The sequence below is a fragment of the Marmota marmota genome, unplaced genomic scaffold (genome assembly GCF_001458135.2).
Source record: "Marmota marmota marmota unplaced genomic scaffold, marMar, whole genome shotgun sequence".
Taxonomy (NCBI): Eukaryota; Metazoa; Chordata; class Mammalia; order Rodentia; family Sciuridae; genus Marmota; species Marmota marmota.
The window spans coordinates 18,143,303-18,157,378 of record NW_026000019.1 but is presented as its reverse complement, the minus strand read 5'-3'; the positions used below and the strand labels follow the sequence as shown (position 1 = coordinate 18,157,378).

At 38.1% G+C, this 14,076-nt stretch overlaps 1 protein-coding gene across 9 annotated transcripts in view; it reads left to right on the top strand.

The window, feature by feature from the left end:
- Rabgap1l (RAB GTPase activating protein 1 like) overlaps positions 1 to 14,076 on the top strand; it is a 592,157-nt gene that overhangs the window by 40,022 nt on the left and 538,059 nt on the right. Inside the window, exon 1 of one of the 9 annotated variants that reach the window (XM_048810000.1) lies at positions 2,479 to 2,503. The exons of the other annotated variants lie outside the window; for them this stretch is intronic. The gene's annotated coding sequence lies outside the window, so the exon portion shown is untranslated. Of the gene's footprint in view, positions 1 to 2,478; positions 2,504 to 14,076 lie in introns of those variants that run through there. 9 annotated transcript variants of the gene reach the window in all.

Sequence of the window (14,076 nt, the reverse complement as noted above, 5' to 3'; positions counted from 1 at the left end):
GTCTGGACTTGGACCCAGTGACCCTTAAAAACATTACCTTCACTCCATTTTTAGAGGATTACAGAACAAATGAAAAGGTAGTGAATAAAAAATTTCAGCCATGCTCTCTTGTTCCCGTTTGTTATATTCTGCATTTATATAAATGAGTTTTAGATATTATAGTATCTTTTATCTTGAGAAAAGACAAAAAGTCTTTTCAGTTGCGTCCCTGTTCTGTTCCAGTCATCCATATCTGAGATGACTTTTTCAAAGACTGTAACTTTGCTTGTTTGGGACAAGTTTCTTTTTCTGTCCTTGTTTGTAGCCACCACAAGGGCCATCATTTTCTATGTCATTTTTCTTTGACTCAGAAGGAGGTGCTCATTTTGATCATTATTTTTTGTTTTAATCTTTTCCATCATTATGGTAGTTTCAGAGACTATTCTTTAGTGATACATGTTATATTTAGGTGTCATAAAATGTACTATATGCTAAAGGGAATATATACTTGTGTTTTAGTCCGCTTTGCATCATTGTGACCAAGATACCCAAAAAGAACAACCTAGAGAAAGAAAAATTTATTTGGGGCTTAGAGTTTTAGGTGTCTCAGTCCATAGTTGACCAACTCCATTGCTGTGGGCCCAAGGTGAGGCAGCACAGCAAGAGGGAAAGGCTCAGCAGATCAAAGCTGCTTGGTTTATGTTAGGGCCAGGAAGCAGGTAGGGTTGTATGTGTGTGTGCGGAGGTTCCACAGGAAAGATGCTCCCTTCCAGTGGTCCACCTTCTCCAGTCATTTTCCGCCTGTCTGCAGTACCACAATCAGTCTATTCAAACTAGGATAGGCTGATTAGGTTACAGTTCTTATAATCTAATCATTTCACCTCTGAATATTCCTGCATTAACAGGAGCTTTAAGAGGATACTTCATGTCCAAACCATAACAGTCCACCCTGTCCCCTAAAAGCCTGTTGTGTATATCACAATACAAAATGCATTTAGTTTATCTCTAAGAGTTCCATAGACCCATAGTTTTAGCTTTACCCAAAAGTCCAGGTCCAAAGTCTCATCTGAGAGGCAAGGCAAACTCTTGGCTGTAGGCCTCTATAAAAATCAAAAGCAAGTTACATGTACAATATAGAGTGGTATAGAGTTAAAATGTCCATTCCAAAAGGGGGGAATGGGAACTTAGAAAGAAGAATGGGGTCAAAGGAAGACATAAATTCATCTGGGCAAACTGGTCTTGTAACTCTGTATACAGCACATAGGGCATATGGTGGTAAGATGTGCTTTTTAGAGGGCTTGGTCATCTGTGCCCTCTTTGACATTATGGATTGAAGCATACATGGGCTCTCTTTTAGCCTGGCTTTCTCCACAGCCAGAAGCTTTTCGTAGCAGACCATGTTATTGGCATCTCTTAATGCCTGAGGTCTCTATTCCAGTTTTGACTTCATCTTCATAGCTTCACACATTATTCTTATCAGGAACAGCCTCCAGGGACTCTGGCCCTGTACGCTTTACCTGGTCTCCCAGGCCCCCCTTTGAAATCCTGGTGGAAGCCTATGTGACTCCTCAACTCCAGCAGCCTGTATTCTTGCAGAACTTGCACCATGTGTGTGATGCCAAGGCCTGCCACCGGTTTGCACAGGAGCTGGACTGCCTCTAATCACAGTTGCACCTGTCTTTCAGTGTCTGCTGCAACTCTGCATAGTAAAACAACTTCCTGGGCCCCTCTCTGGGAGCAGGGTGCCCTCATGATCTCTTTTCAAAGGAATTTCCTCCTCTATTCCCCACAAGAAGATAGTAGATATAGTCTTGCAAATTCCTGAAATGCTCTTGAGGCATCTTTCTTATTGTATTTGTACAAAGTACTTAGCATCTCTTCAGGGGCTGCAATTTCTTCAACAAACACATCTTCCTTGCCCCTATTTTACATGTACTCCTCTGGCCAAACTACAAGGGTTTGAAATCCTGTAGCTCTGTTTTTGTTATTGGAGTAGGGTTAAGTCAGTGTCCAAATTCTTGGCCTCTTGAGCAAAGAATTGAGCAAGATATACACGAGAAGCAGCCAGAGTGTATATTTATTGAAATGAAAGTGTAATCTGTCAAGCAGAGCAGGTTGAGCAGGAGAGAATGGCTCAAGGCCCTAAGACCAGAAACCCCGTGGCTTATATCTGCCCTCAGTAGGGGGGTCCCACCTATGTCCTGCTTGGGCGGTGGAAATGGGGTTCCCCTGGGTGGAATGGGCTGGCTGAGAAATAAAAGCTAGGAAAAATAGAATGAGGAGAAAACCACAGGACACAGAAGGTAGTTTCAAAAGCCAGGATAGGATGGGCAAGCTGATCAGAGGGATTGAGCTTCTAGACTATGGCCAAATGGAGCTCCTACCTGCTTTATTTATTTATTTTTTATTTTTTTCTGAGAGAGAGAGAGAGAGAGAATTTTTAATGTTTATTTTTTAGTTTTCGGCGGACACAACATCTTTGTACGTGGTGCTGGGGATTGAACCCGGGCCGCATACGTGCCAGGTAAGTGTGCTACCGCTTGAGCCACATCCCCAGCCCCTGCTTTATTTATATCACAAACATCAAAGGCCTTCCACAGAATGTTGTTCTCCCCGAAAGTTAAAGGTGGTCTGTCCAGTTCCCAGCGAATTATGCCCATCTTTGAAGCTACTATGATGTATCTTCTTAGTAGAGCTGAGATAAAGGTCATATGCATTGGGCAATCTATTGCTGTGGGAGAGCCACAGATAGTTCGCAATACCAAACCCAAATCTCTCTGGCTACCATGCTGAGAGAAGGCCCTCAAGTAATTCATGGATGGCTTCCTGTAAGGGGGTTTCTAGATGGGGTAGTACTTGACCTTATATTACTTCCCTTTGTCCCATCAAGCCAGGGCAGGAGTTCCCATAGCAATGTGGATGATGCAGGTAGGTATATTATCCTGGGACTTGAGTAACATCTTAGTATATTCTGCCATCTTGTTATCTCTAATCTGCCTCATTTTTTGCTCCTGTTTCTTGAAGTAAACTTGACTTAACGCTGCCAGCACTATCCACGTTACTGACGGAATGATGTCTTGAGATTTCCTCCACTAGATTAGCTAGTCCATCACTTTTAAATTCAGCATCACACAAAGTCTCAAGACATGGGCAAAATGTTGCTAAGTTCTTTGCCAGAATATAACACAAGTGTCCTTTAGTACAGTTCCCAGTAGAATCATAATTTGCCTCTGAACCCTTATGAGCACAGTCTGCATTCCTGTTGGCATTCTGGTTTTCTGAGCTCCCACCAGAATTGCCCATTAATCTCTGCTTACAATGACATTCTAAAGCTTTTCCAACTTGCATCTCTAAACTTTTCAGAATTTCTTCTGCCCACAAGCTCCTGAGTCATCTGAACCACAGGTTAGTCATAGCAGTGACCCCACTTCTCTGTACCAGTTTATGTTTTGGTTAGTTTTTGCATTGCTGTGACCAAGATACCCAACAAGAACAACATAAAGGAGGAAGAGTTTATTTGGGGCTCACAGTTTCAGAGGTCTCAATGACTGAATTTATTACTCTATTGTTTTGGGCCCAAGGTGAGGTAGCACACCATGGGGGAAAGGCTCAACAGAACAGAGGTGCCCAACTCATAGTGGTGCCAGGAAGCAGAAGGTGGGAAGGGCCAGAGGGAAGAACAACCTTTCTAGGGTACACCTCAGTGACCTACCTCCTCCAGATATGCCCCACCTGCCTCAATAAGTCCATTTAAATTGGGATGGACTGATTAGGTTACAATCTCTCATGATCTAATCATTCACCTCTGAATATCCTGCATTAACAGGAGCTTTAGGGGGACACCTCATATCCAACCATAGCTGCTTGTGTGTGTGTTTGCACTCGCCCTCTTTTTTTTCTTGGTTAAACTAATTTCATATGCTATTATTTGCCACAGTCCGGCTGCAGCAAAATAACCAGGGGGTGACGAGCAACTTGTGTAGATTGATACAGCAGGAGTGGGAGTCGTTTATTGTAGGACACGAAAGATATATATACATTCCACACAGCTTATCTTAATTAACATAAACTAGATACAGCAGTCAACCAATAAGGAATCTCCACACTTAATGGCTCGCTGGCGTTACTTCACAAACCACTCCCTCTGCATAATGCCAGGTGCCATCTTGACTTGTTTACAGACTCTAACAATTATTACCTTGATTTTTAAGTTCTTTTTATTTTGGCAAATTTAAAGCATATATAAGAGGGAATACTATAAATATTTCTATTATCTTTTAACCAACTTTAGCAGTTATCAAGTGGTGACCGATTTTTGTTTCTTCTGTTTCCATCGTCTCCCTTGTTCCACCCAAAATTACATGAAGCAAGTCCCAGATAATCATATCCTTTAATTCATAAGTATTTTAATATATTCTGCTAAAAGACAAGGACTCCCTCATAACTATTACTATTTTCTTCACACATCCCTCAAAAATATCAACAATAATTCCTTAATAGCAATTATCTAGTCTTGCCATATTCTTTGCATAAATGGGAAATACAGAAAAGAAGTCTGAAACATTTTAATTTACTTTGTCTTTTTTTTTAAAGTTATTTTTTGTTATTAAATTCTTAGCAGTTCAAGAGTGTATGCTAGTTAGTTGTCAGTGTTCATCTCATATTCTTTTAATGGCATTGGGGCTGAAGATGTAGCTCAGTGGTAGATCATTTACCTAGCATGTGCGAGACTCTGGGTTTGAGCCCCAGGACTACATAATCAATCAGTCAATCAATCACAGTATTGATCAGACTGTGAGGTAAGAATCATTCCTGGAATTTGAGAAACTGGATTTATTCATCTTGAATATTTATTCATTTATTTGTGTAGCAAATATTTAACTGTCTGCTGTGTGACAGGTTTTCTTAATAGGCGCGTGCGCGCGCGCGTGTGTGTGTGTGTGTGTGTGTGTGTGTTGTATCAGTGAATTTAAAAAGATTCTTGCCTTTAACAATGGTATATTGTAGTGGGAGAAACAGACAATAAACATTGAATATAATTTAAAATTAGACTATATGTTTTGAAAATAAGTACTCTGAAACAGTAGTGTAAGTGGAGCAGTTCAAAGGGCAGTTGAAATTTGTTGGTGGGGGAAACAAGGTTAGGTGGGGTGTTCAGAGTAGCTCTCTTGAGGGAAGGAGATTTGAGCAAAGAAATGAATGGGGGACTAAGCATGTAGACAAGGAGATAGCTGAGCAGAGTGTTCCTTGGGATGGAGCACCTGGAGCAGAGATGCCAGGCTTGTGGGAGGGAAAGCAAGGAGGCTACTATAGTTGGAGCTGAGTGAACAAGGGAGGACTGTGGGATATAGGTTGCAGAGGTAAGGTGACGTGGGGCGGTTACTGTATATAATACTAGGTATGCAGTATCTTTGGTGGTCATTTGGCTTTTGTTCTGAATGAAATAGAGGAACAATTGGTGGATTTCGACCAGAGAACTGACAAGAACAAAATTAAAAGAATCACTTTGTGTGTGTTTTTGAAGTAGATCATAGGGGAGTAAGTAAAGAAAGATGATTTAAAATAATATAGGAGAGAGAATGGTGGCTAGGACTGGGTAATGTTAGTGGTGGTGCTAAGAAATAGATGATTTGTAGTGTAATTTGAAGGTAAAGTTAGTTTGCTGACTAAATATGAGGGATGTATGTATGAGTTTGAATGTGAGAAAAAGGGAGAGGTGTGTGCGAGTGTGCGCGAGTGTGTGTGTGTTGGTGTCTGTGTGCATGCTTGAGGAAGGAAAGAAAGAGAAAGACAGGCATAGCATGTTTTTGGCTAGAGTAACTGAAGGATGTGAGTTGCCTTCAGATGAGGTGAGAAAGTCCGCAGGAAGGTTGGTATTGGGGTAGAGTTAGTTTGGAGGTAAGGAAATACCATAGGAAAGAGGAAATTTGACTTTTGAATATATTCAGTTTGAAATGTCTCTTGGATATGTAATTGAAGACTACCATATAACTCTACCTGTCAAATAATAAGTGTTCAACAATAATGAGTGCTTGTTAAAAGAGTAAATTAACCAGATTTGATGTTAACAGAATTAGAAACCCTCTGGCTACAATCTCTGCCTGCATAGTATGTGGTTTTTGACCTAGGATTTAAATGCATGATGAATGCCAAGATGGGCATCAATATGCAGTTTTAGCAACATGTCTGTCAAATATGGATTCCTGATTGACTTTTCCTGTTTAATCACCAGAAAGCATTTAAAAATATCTAATAAAAATTTGTTGTTAACATGAATAATTTGCTTTTATAATTAAATATAAAGTACATTTGGATTTTATGTGCTTTGTAAGAATGAACAATTGTAAAATAAAGTAGAAAAATCCAGCGCTAGCACAGTTTTTCACTTTGAATTTTTGTTGTATGTTGTCATAATTATCATGTCTAAGTCAGCTGTGACTTGTGAGCCAGAGTTGGAAAATCATTTTTTTTTTTTTAGGATTTCAAAGCTCATTTCCACATTTCATAACTTTCCTCATAAGTATCTTGCTGAATCCTTTTGGTGATTCAGCAGTAAATTTTAGGAAGAAGTTTCAAATGTAAACTATCTCTTTTATGTTACTACTGTATCAAATCAAAGGAAAATGCCTTTTCTTGAAATCTGTTTATTTGAGGAGTTTTCATGAGCTTTTTGATTCTTTTATATGGATCTCTGTATTTTCAAATTCTCACTAATTCTGTAGTATCGGCAAGTATAAATGCATATACACATACATATCCCCAATACACACCATATGCCAAAAGCTTTTGGGTGCTGTGTACAAATTGAGCATTCCTAATCTGAAAATCTGAAAACTGAAATGCTTCAAAATCTGAGACTTTTTGAGCACCAGCATGACTGCACAAGTAGAAAATTCCATAATTCACCTCATGCAATAGGGCACAGTCAAAACAGGTACAATAAAAAATTTTGTATAAAGTTTCCTTGAGGCTATGTATTTCAGAAATATAATTGAATTTTGTGTTATGCTTGGGTAATCAAGATAGCTCATTATCTATTCACAAATATTCCAAAATCTGAAAATATCTGTAGTCTAAAACATTTTGAAGTTTGGGTAAGGTATATCAATATGTATTTTGAGTTCTTCTGATGGGCTTGAAGGTATTAAATTAGGCATATCTGAGAAATTCTCAATGGTTTAGCAAACCTAGAGGCCCCGTGCTTGTAGTCTTTCATGGGAAAAGAAAAAAATATATAATGATATTTGATGATAAAATATTTGATGATAAAAAAGTCATTTGAGCCAGGCACGGTGGTGCATGTCTATAATCCCAGAGGCTCAGGAGGCTGTGTTAGGAGGATCACAAGCTTGAAGCCAACCTCAGCAATTTAAGGAGGCCCTAAGCAACTTAGTGTGACCCTGTCTCAAAATAAAACAATAAAAAGGGTTGGGGTGGGTATATCAGTGGTAAAGTGCTCCTAGGTCTAGTCCCTAGTTTGAAAATAAAACAAAACAAAGTCATTTGATTTTTTTTTCTTAGTGTCATTGATTCTGTGTCTTCTTGGGCAATGATTGAGGCTCCCCTGTTGGCTGATCTTGGTTTGATCAAATAGTTGAAGAGAGTAACTGGGGAATATTTTAGTTTCTTCCTTAGTTGTAGGAACCAAGTCTGGTTGCCAGGCTTCTGAGCTTTTGTGTCCTACCTTGAGTGTGTCTATGCTAGACCCAACAAATTGAGTAATTTTTTTGTTGTTGTTAATTTAGTGCTAGTTATGTAAAATATAAGCAGTAAACACTAATTTGTGCCCCTTCTTATAATTTCTCTTTGGTGTGTACTTTGGCCTGCATTTTTTAAAAAAAACCTTTTTTTTGTAGTTGTGTTTGGACAGAATGCCTTTATTTGTTTATTTTTATGTGGTGCTGAGGATTGAACCTAGTGCCTCCCACATGCTGTGTAAGCACTGTGCCACTGATCTACAGCCCCAGCCCCTTTGGTCTATTTTTATAGTTACACATTATGTGATGACAGAAGAAACGGTCATCAGAGTATAGTACTTATCAGTTCTTTAAAAGGTTATATGTTAGTGAATATATTTCTCAATTGAAGATTTCTAGATTCTGCATTTGTCTCTGTAACTTGTAAAAGAAATTTATTTCTTTGTGTCTGTTGTCCTTTGGACATGTCTCCCACAAATTCCTGTGTAAATGCAGAAATGTTCAGGTTGGAATTGATCAGATTATGAGAGCTATAACCTAATCGGTCCATTCTAGTTGGAATGGAATAAGTTGGCAGTGCCTGTAGGCAGGTGGGGCATGGCCAAATGAGGTGGGTCACTGTGGGTAAACATTGGAAGGGATCAGTTTCCCTGTGGGCCCTGCTACTTCTCTCTCTGCTTCCCAGCTGCCATGAGGTGAGCAGTGCTCCTCCACCATATCCACCTACCATGATGTTCTGTCTTACCTCGGATCCAGAGAAGTGGAGTCAGTATGGACTAAACTTTGAAACTGTGAGCCTAGAATAAACTTTTCCTCCTTTGAGTTGTTATTTTAGGGTATTTTGATCACAGCAACAAAAATATGTCTAGTACAGTGTCTCAACTTATTCATCCTTATTGTCTTTCTTTTTCATGTACAGATAAATTCTGAAAATAAATAATTGGCGTGTAGAATTTTTAGAGCTCAGGGATCTTGGCGATAGCTAGCATAACCCCTTAATTTTCAGATAAAGAAACCAGTGTTTTTAGAGGTTATATACCTTTTCCATGGACATATTGAGCCAGAAGGAAATCTGGATTTTTTTGACTATTTTATATGTTTTGTGCAGCATGATACAACACAACCCTGATACTACATTGCCTTTCCCAAATATTAGTTGGTGACCCAAGATTACAAAACTTTAAAAAAAATTTTTTTTTTAGACCTTTATTGTGTTTATTGATTTTTATGTGGTGCTGAGGATCGAACCCAGGGCCTTGCACGTGCTAGAGGAGCGCTCTACCGCTGAGCCACAACCTCAGCCCCACTTTTTTTTTTTTTTTTAAACACCAGAAAACTGAGGGCTATAGTTACTTTTTTTTTTTTCTTTTTAAAGTACGTCATGTGGGCTGGGGATGTGACTCAAGCAGTAGCGCGCTTGCCTGGCATGCCGTGCGGCCTGGGTTCGATCCTCAGCACCACATACAAACAAAGATGTTGTGTCTACCAAATACTAAAAAATAAATATTAAAATTCTCTCTCTCCCTCCCTCTCACTCTCTCTTAAAAAAAAAAAAAAGTACATCATGTAATGGATTTTTCCCCCCTTTTGTGCATAATCTCTATGTGCTGGTCATAAAGGTGATGTTTATTCTTAAAACAAATTTATGAAACTCTAAATTGTATAGCTGACAGTCCTGGGATTTCTAGGCCAGTGTCTACATAAAGTGTATATTTTAATCAACCTTAACTCTTGAATAGATTTTATGTAAAATTATAAAGCAGAAAACCAAGACAAAAACGATGATCTTCTTTAAAAAACTTGAATACATTCTTTTTTGTTTTTTTTAAAAAACCCTTTATTTCACTTGTTTATTTTTGTATGTTGTGCTGAGGATTGAACCCAGGGTCTCGCATGTGTGAGGTGAGCGCTCTACCGCTGAGCCACAACCCCAGCCCCCAACATTCTTTTTTTAATGTATTTTTTTTTTTTTAGTTGTCAGTGGACTTTTACTTTTATTTATTTATTTATATCTACATTTATTTATATTTCATTTATTTATATTTATATTTAATTAGTTTATTTATTTATTATTTATTTATATGTGGTGCCGAGAATCAAGCCCAGTGCCTCACATGTGCTAGCTATACACTCTACCACTGAGCTACAATCCCAGCCCTAAATTCATTCATTTTTGAAATATTTTTCATTTATATTATTGCCTATGAGGTGTTGCTTAGTAGGCATCTGAACTACAATATGATACATAGGTCAAAAAATTGTTTTTCCACAACTGAGTATAACTAGAATTGAGTTTTAGTATTAGGTGGATAGCTTGTTGAAGTGCATTTTAATTAAGTTGAATATAAATAATATAGAAACCTATTTTTAAAGATCATAATTAAAGATATATTGATATCTTCTTAAAAGATTAATTAGTTGCAAAGTTAGCTTTTTATCTAATCTGAAGATAGTATAATAAATGCTGAAGAAATTTAAGAATAAATTGCTGTGATAATGCTAAAAGGTTTGATGTCTTATAGAAACACTTTTTTAAGTTCATGATTTTATGTATCAATAAGAAGGAGTTTGTTTCAAGCTATGGACTAAATTCATATTTTTTTTTTGTTTTTTTGTTTTTTGCTTGTTACTTTTGGGTCTATTGGTTTAGGTCTGTTTGCTTGTTACATTTTGGGTCCATTGTGTATTAAATTTTGGCTTAAGACCAAGCCAAATTACTAAAATCTCACCAGTGGAAGTGACCTTTGGAGGTGTGGGCCAACTGGAAGTAAAAGTCTGAAAAAGTAGTATTAAGAAATAGAACAATTTTTTTATATTTCTGTTGATCTATTGTATATCTTCTGAGAAGTGTCTGTTCAGTTCCTTAGCCCATTTATTGATTGGGCTATTTGTTTTTCTGGTGTGTTTTGAGTTCTTTATACATTTTGGAGATTAGTGCTCTATCTGAAGTGTGTGTGGTAAAAATTTGGTCCCATTCTGTAGGTTCTCTTCCCCTCATTGATTGTATCTTTTGCTGAGAAGAAGCCTTTCAGTTTGAATCTATCCCATTTATCGTTTCTTGATTTTAAAGAAATGCAAATCAAAACTACTCTTAAGTAGTTTTAGGGGCTGGGTTGTGTCTCAGTGGTAGAGTCCTTGCCTAGCATACGTGAGGCACTGGGTTTGATCCTCAGCACCACATAAAAATGAAATAAAGATATTGTGTCCATCTACAACTAAAAAATAAATATTAAAAAAAAGATTTCACCTCACTCTAGTCAGAATGGCAGTTATCAAGAATACAAGCAACAACAAGTGTTGACAAGAACGTGGGGGAAAAGGCACACTCAAACATTGCTGGTGGGACTACAAATTGGTGCAATCACTCTGGAAAGTAGTGTGGAGATTCCTTAAAAAACTTGGAATGGAACAGCCATTTGACCCAGCTATCCCACTCCTCAGTCTATACCCAGACGACTTAAAAACAGCACACTACAGTGACACAGCCACATCAGTGTTTAAAGCAGCTCAATTCACAATAGCTAAACTGTGGAACCAACCTAGATGCCCTTCTATAGATGAAAGGATAAAGAAACTCTGGTATGTATACAAGATGGAATATTTCTCAGCATTAAAAGAGAATAAAATCATGGCATTGCAGGTAAATGGATGGAGTTGGAGATCATCATGCTAAGTGAAGTAAGCCAATTCTAAAAAACCAAAGGCCAAAGAATGTTTTCCTCTCATTAATGGGTGCTGATCCATAATGGAGGCCGGGCATGGGAGGAGTGGAGGAACTTTGGATTATGCAAAGAGGGAGGGAGAGGGGGAATGGGGGGTAGGAAAGATGGTGGGATGTGACTGGACATCATTACCCTAGGTGTGTGTATGAGTGAACGGTATTACCCTACTTCGTGTACAAACACAGAAGTGAAAATTTGTGCTCCATTTGTGTACAGTGAATGAAAGAATATTCTGCTATCATGTATAACTGATTAGAACAAATAATTTAAAAAAAGAAATAAAAGACACGATAAATATATATATATATTTTTTTAGAGAGAGAGAGAGAGAGAGAGAGAGAATTTTTTTAATACTTATTTTTTAGTTTTCGGCAGACACAACATCTTTGTTTGTATGTGGTGCTGAGGGTCGAACCCGGGCCGCACGCATGCCAGGCGAGCGCGCTACCGCTTGAGCCACATCCCCAGCCCCGATAAATATTTTTTAAAGTGAGGGCTTTGTGGGTGGAAAAGACTTGATGGATCTGAACCTAACAAAGGGAGAAAGCCTGCAATGCTTTATTTATAGTGAAATACACCAAAGGAATTTATTGTGAGGAAGGGTTCCTCAAGGTAAACAAGAAGCCAGGCAGTGTTGGGTAGTTGGCCTAATTGAGGACTTATCACTTGCACAGTAATTGTTCCTTCTCCAGGGAGCTGGTGCCCCAGGCTAGTTGGGCACACTGGTGTTTCTTTCAACCTCTGGGGAGTTGCTTTTGAAGGTAGGGCTGTTAGAGGCAATAAATTCTGCGGTGTCACAGAATTCTCTTTGAAGAGGACCTTTGCCAAGGCAACAAAGCGGTCTCACATGGGTGAGATTACACTGAGAGTTCTCCAAGGGGCTCCCCTCCACTTAGAGATGGCTCAGATAGAACTGTGGGCACAGTTCATTTGCACTTCCAACATGAAAACACATTTAAAGTCTCTGTTCAAGTTTTGTCTACTGATGTTTCATTGACAAAAGTAAATTTCATGGCTAAGCACAAAATTATTAGGGAAGGGAAACGTGTTCTACTTAATTCTAGTGAGAGGTGTTACAACATCATGTGATAAGAGGCATAGATGTATAATTTTGTAACAGAGTAAAAAAAAAAAAAAAACACCACAACTGATAGCAATAATGTATTATGCTACAATCATCTGTAAGTCTCACCATTCCAACACAGGTTTTTTTCTTGGTACTGGGGATTGAACTCAGGAGCACTCGACCACTGAGCCACATCCCCAGCCCTATTTGGTATTTTGTTTAGATACAGCGTCTCACTGATTGCTTAGTGCCTCACTGTTGCTAAGGTGAACTTTGAACTCTCGATCCTCCTGCCTCAGCCTCCCAAGCCACTGGGATTATAGGCATGTGCCATGTGCCTGGCTCCAACACAGATTTTTTAAATGAAAAAATTTCTTCTATTATGTTATATTTTAATAACATGGTCATATTATGTAGCAATAATCATAACATGCTCATCATTTTAAATTACTTTTTTTGTCCTATTATAGCTTCATGTTTTTATAAGACATTCTTTTATTGCTTTTAAGATCATCCTTTCACTGTAATCACTACTTGTATTACCCACTTTTCCCCTAGAGTTGTTTCAAAAAAGTTTTTTCTCTACTTTCTCCCCTTTCTTTTATTTTATGGTTCTGTACTGTTTGGGAAATGATTATCAGCTTCAGATTCTTTATACTTTCTTCACCTAGGTTTCTTTTCTCAAACCTACTATATGAAAACTGTACTACCCTTGACAGCTTTTTTTTTAAATACTTTTTTTGGTTGTAGATGGACACAATACCTTTATTTATTTATATTTATGTGGTGCTGAGGATTGAACCCGTGCCTCACGCATGCCAGGCCAGCGCGCTACCACTTGAGTCACATCCTCAACCCTACATGTTGCAATTTTGTAAACATATAACATGCAAAGTGGGCAAAACCCTTAGAAGACAGATGAATGCACTTGAAGGGTTTTAAAAAGGAAGGATATTTATATGCATTAATAGAGATAAATGATGGCTAGATAATTATACTAGCCTCGAGTGTCTTTATTCTTTACTTTGATATTCTTGGTAACTTTGATTTTTTAAACTTTTTTTTTTTTTTAGTTTTTGATGGACACAATGTCTTTGTTTTATTTACTTATTTGTTTGTTTTTTTATGTAGTGCTGAGGATCGAACCCAGTGCCCCATGCATGCGAGGCAAATGTTCAACCACTGAGCTACAACCCTAGCCCGGTAACTTTGATTTTTGATAAAGTTGGAGAGTAAGTTTTAAAAGTGTAATTTGAAATGGGAAGGAAATTATTATTTTGCCAAGAGTAATAGTGTCATCTAATGGCAAAATAGAATATTGCAGCCACCTTTATATGTGGCAATGAAAAGAACCCAAAACTGGAAAGAGAAAAAGAGAATATTTCTGAGGGGGTTTTATGCATGGACTTCTCATGATTTACAGGGTCCGGTAGTTTTTCAGCATAGCCTGCTTGTCACATTATCCATTTGGTTACTGTGCATATTGTTTAATATTTAGTTATTTTTTGTTTTCCAGGTTTTTGCTCATACAGTTTGCTCAGAGAATTGTTTCTACTATCTTTCTTTAAAAAGTTATCCCTACACTCCCTACAGTTTCTCAGTCATCTCTCCT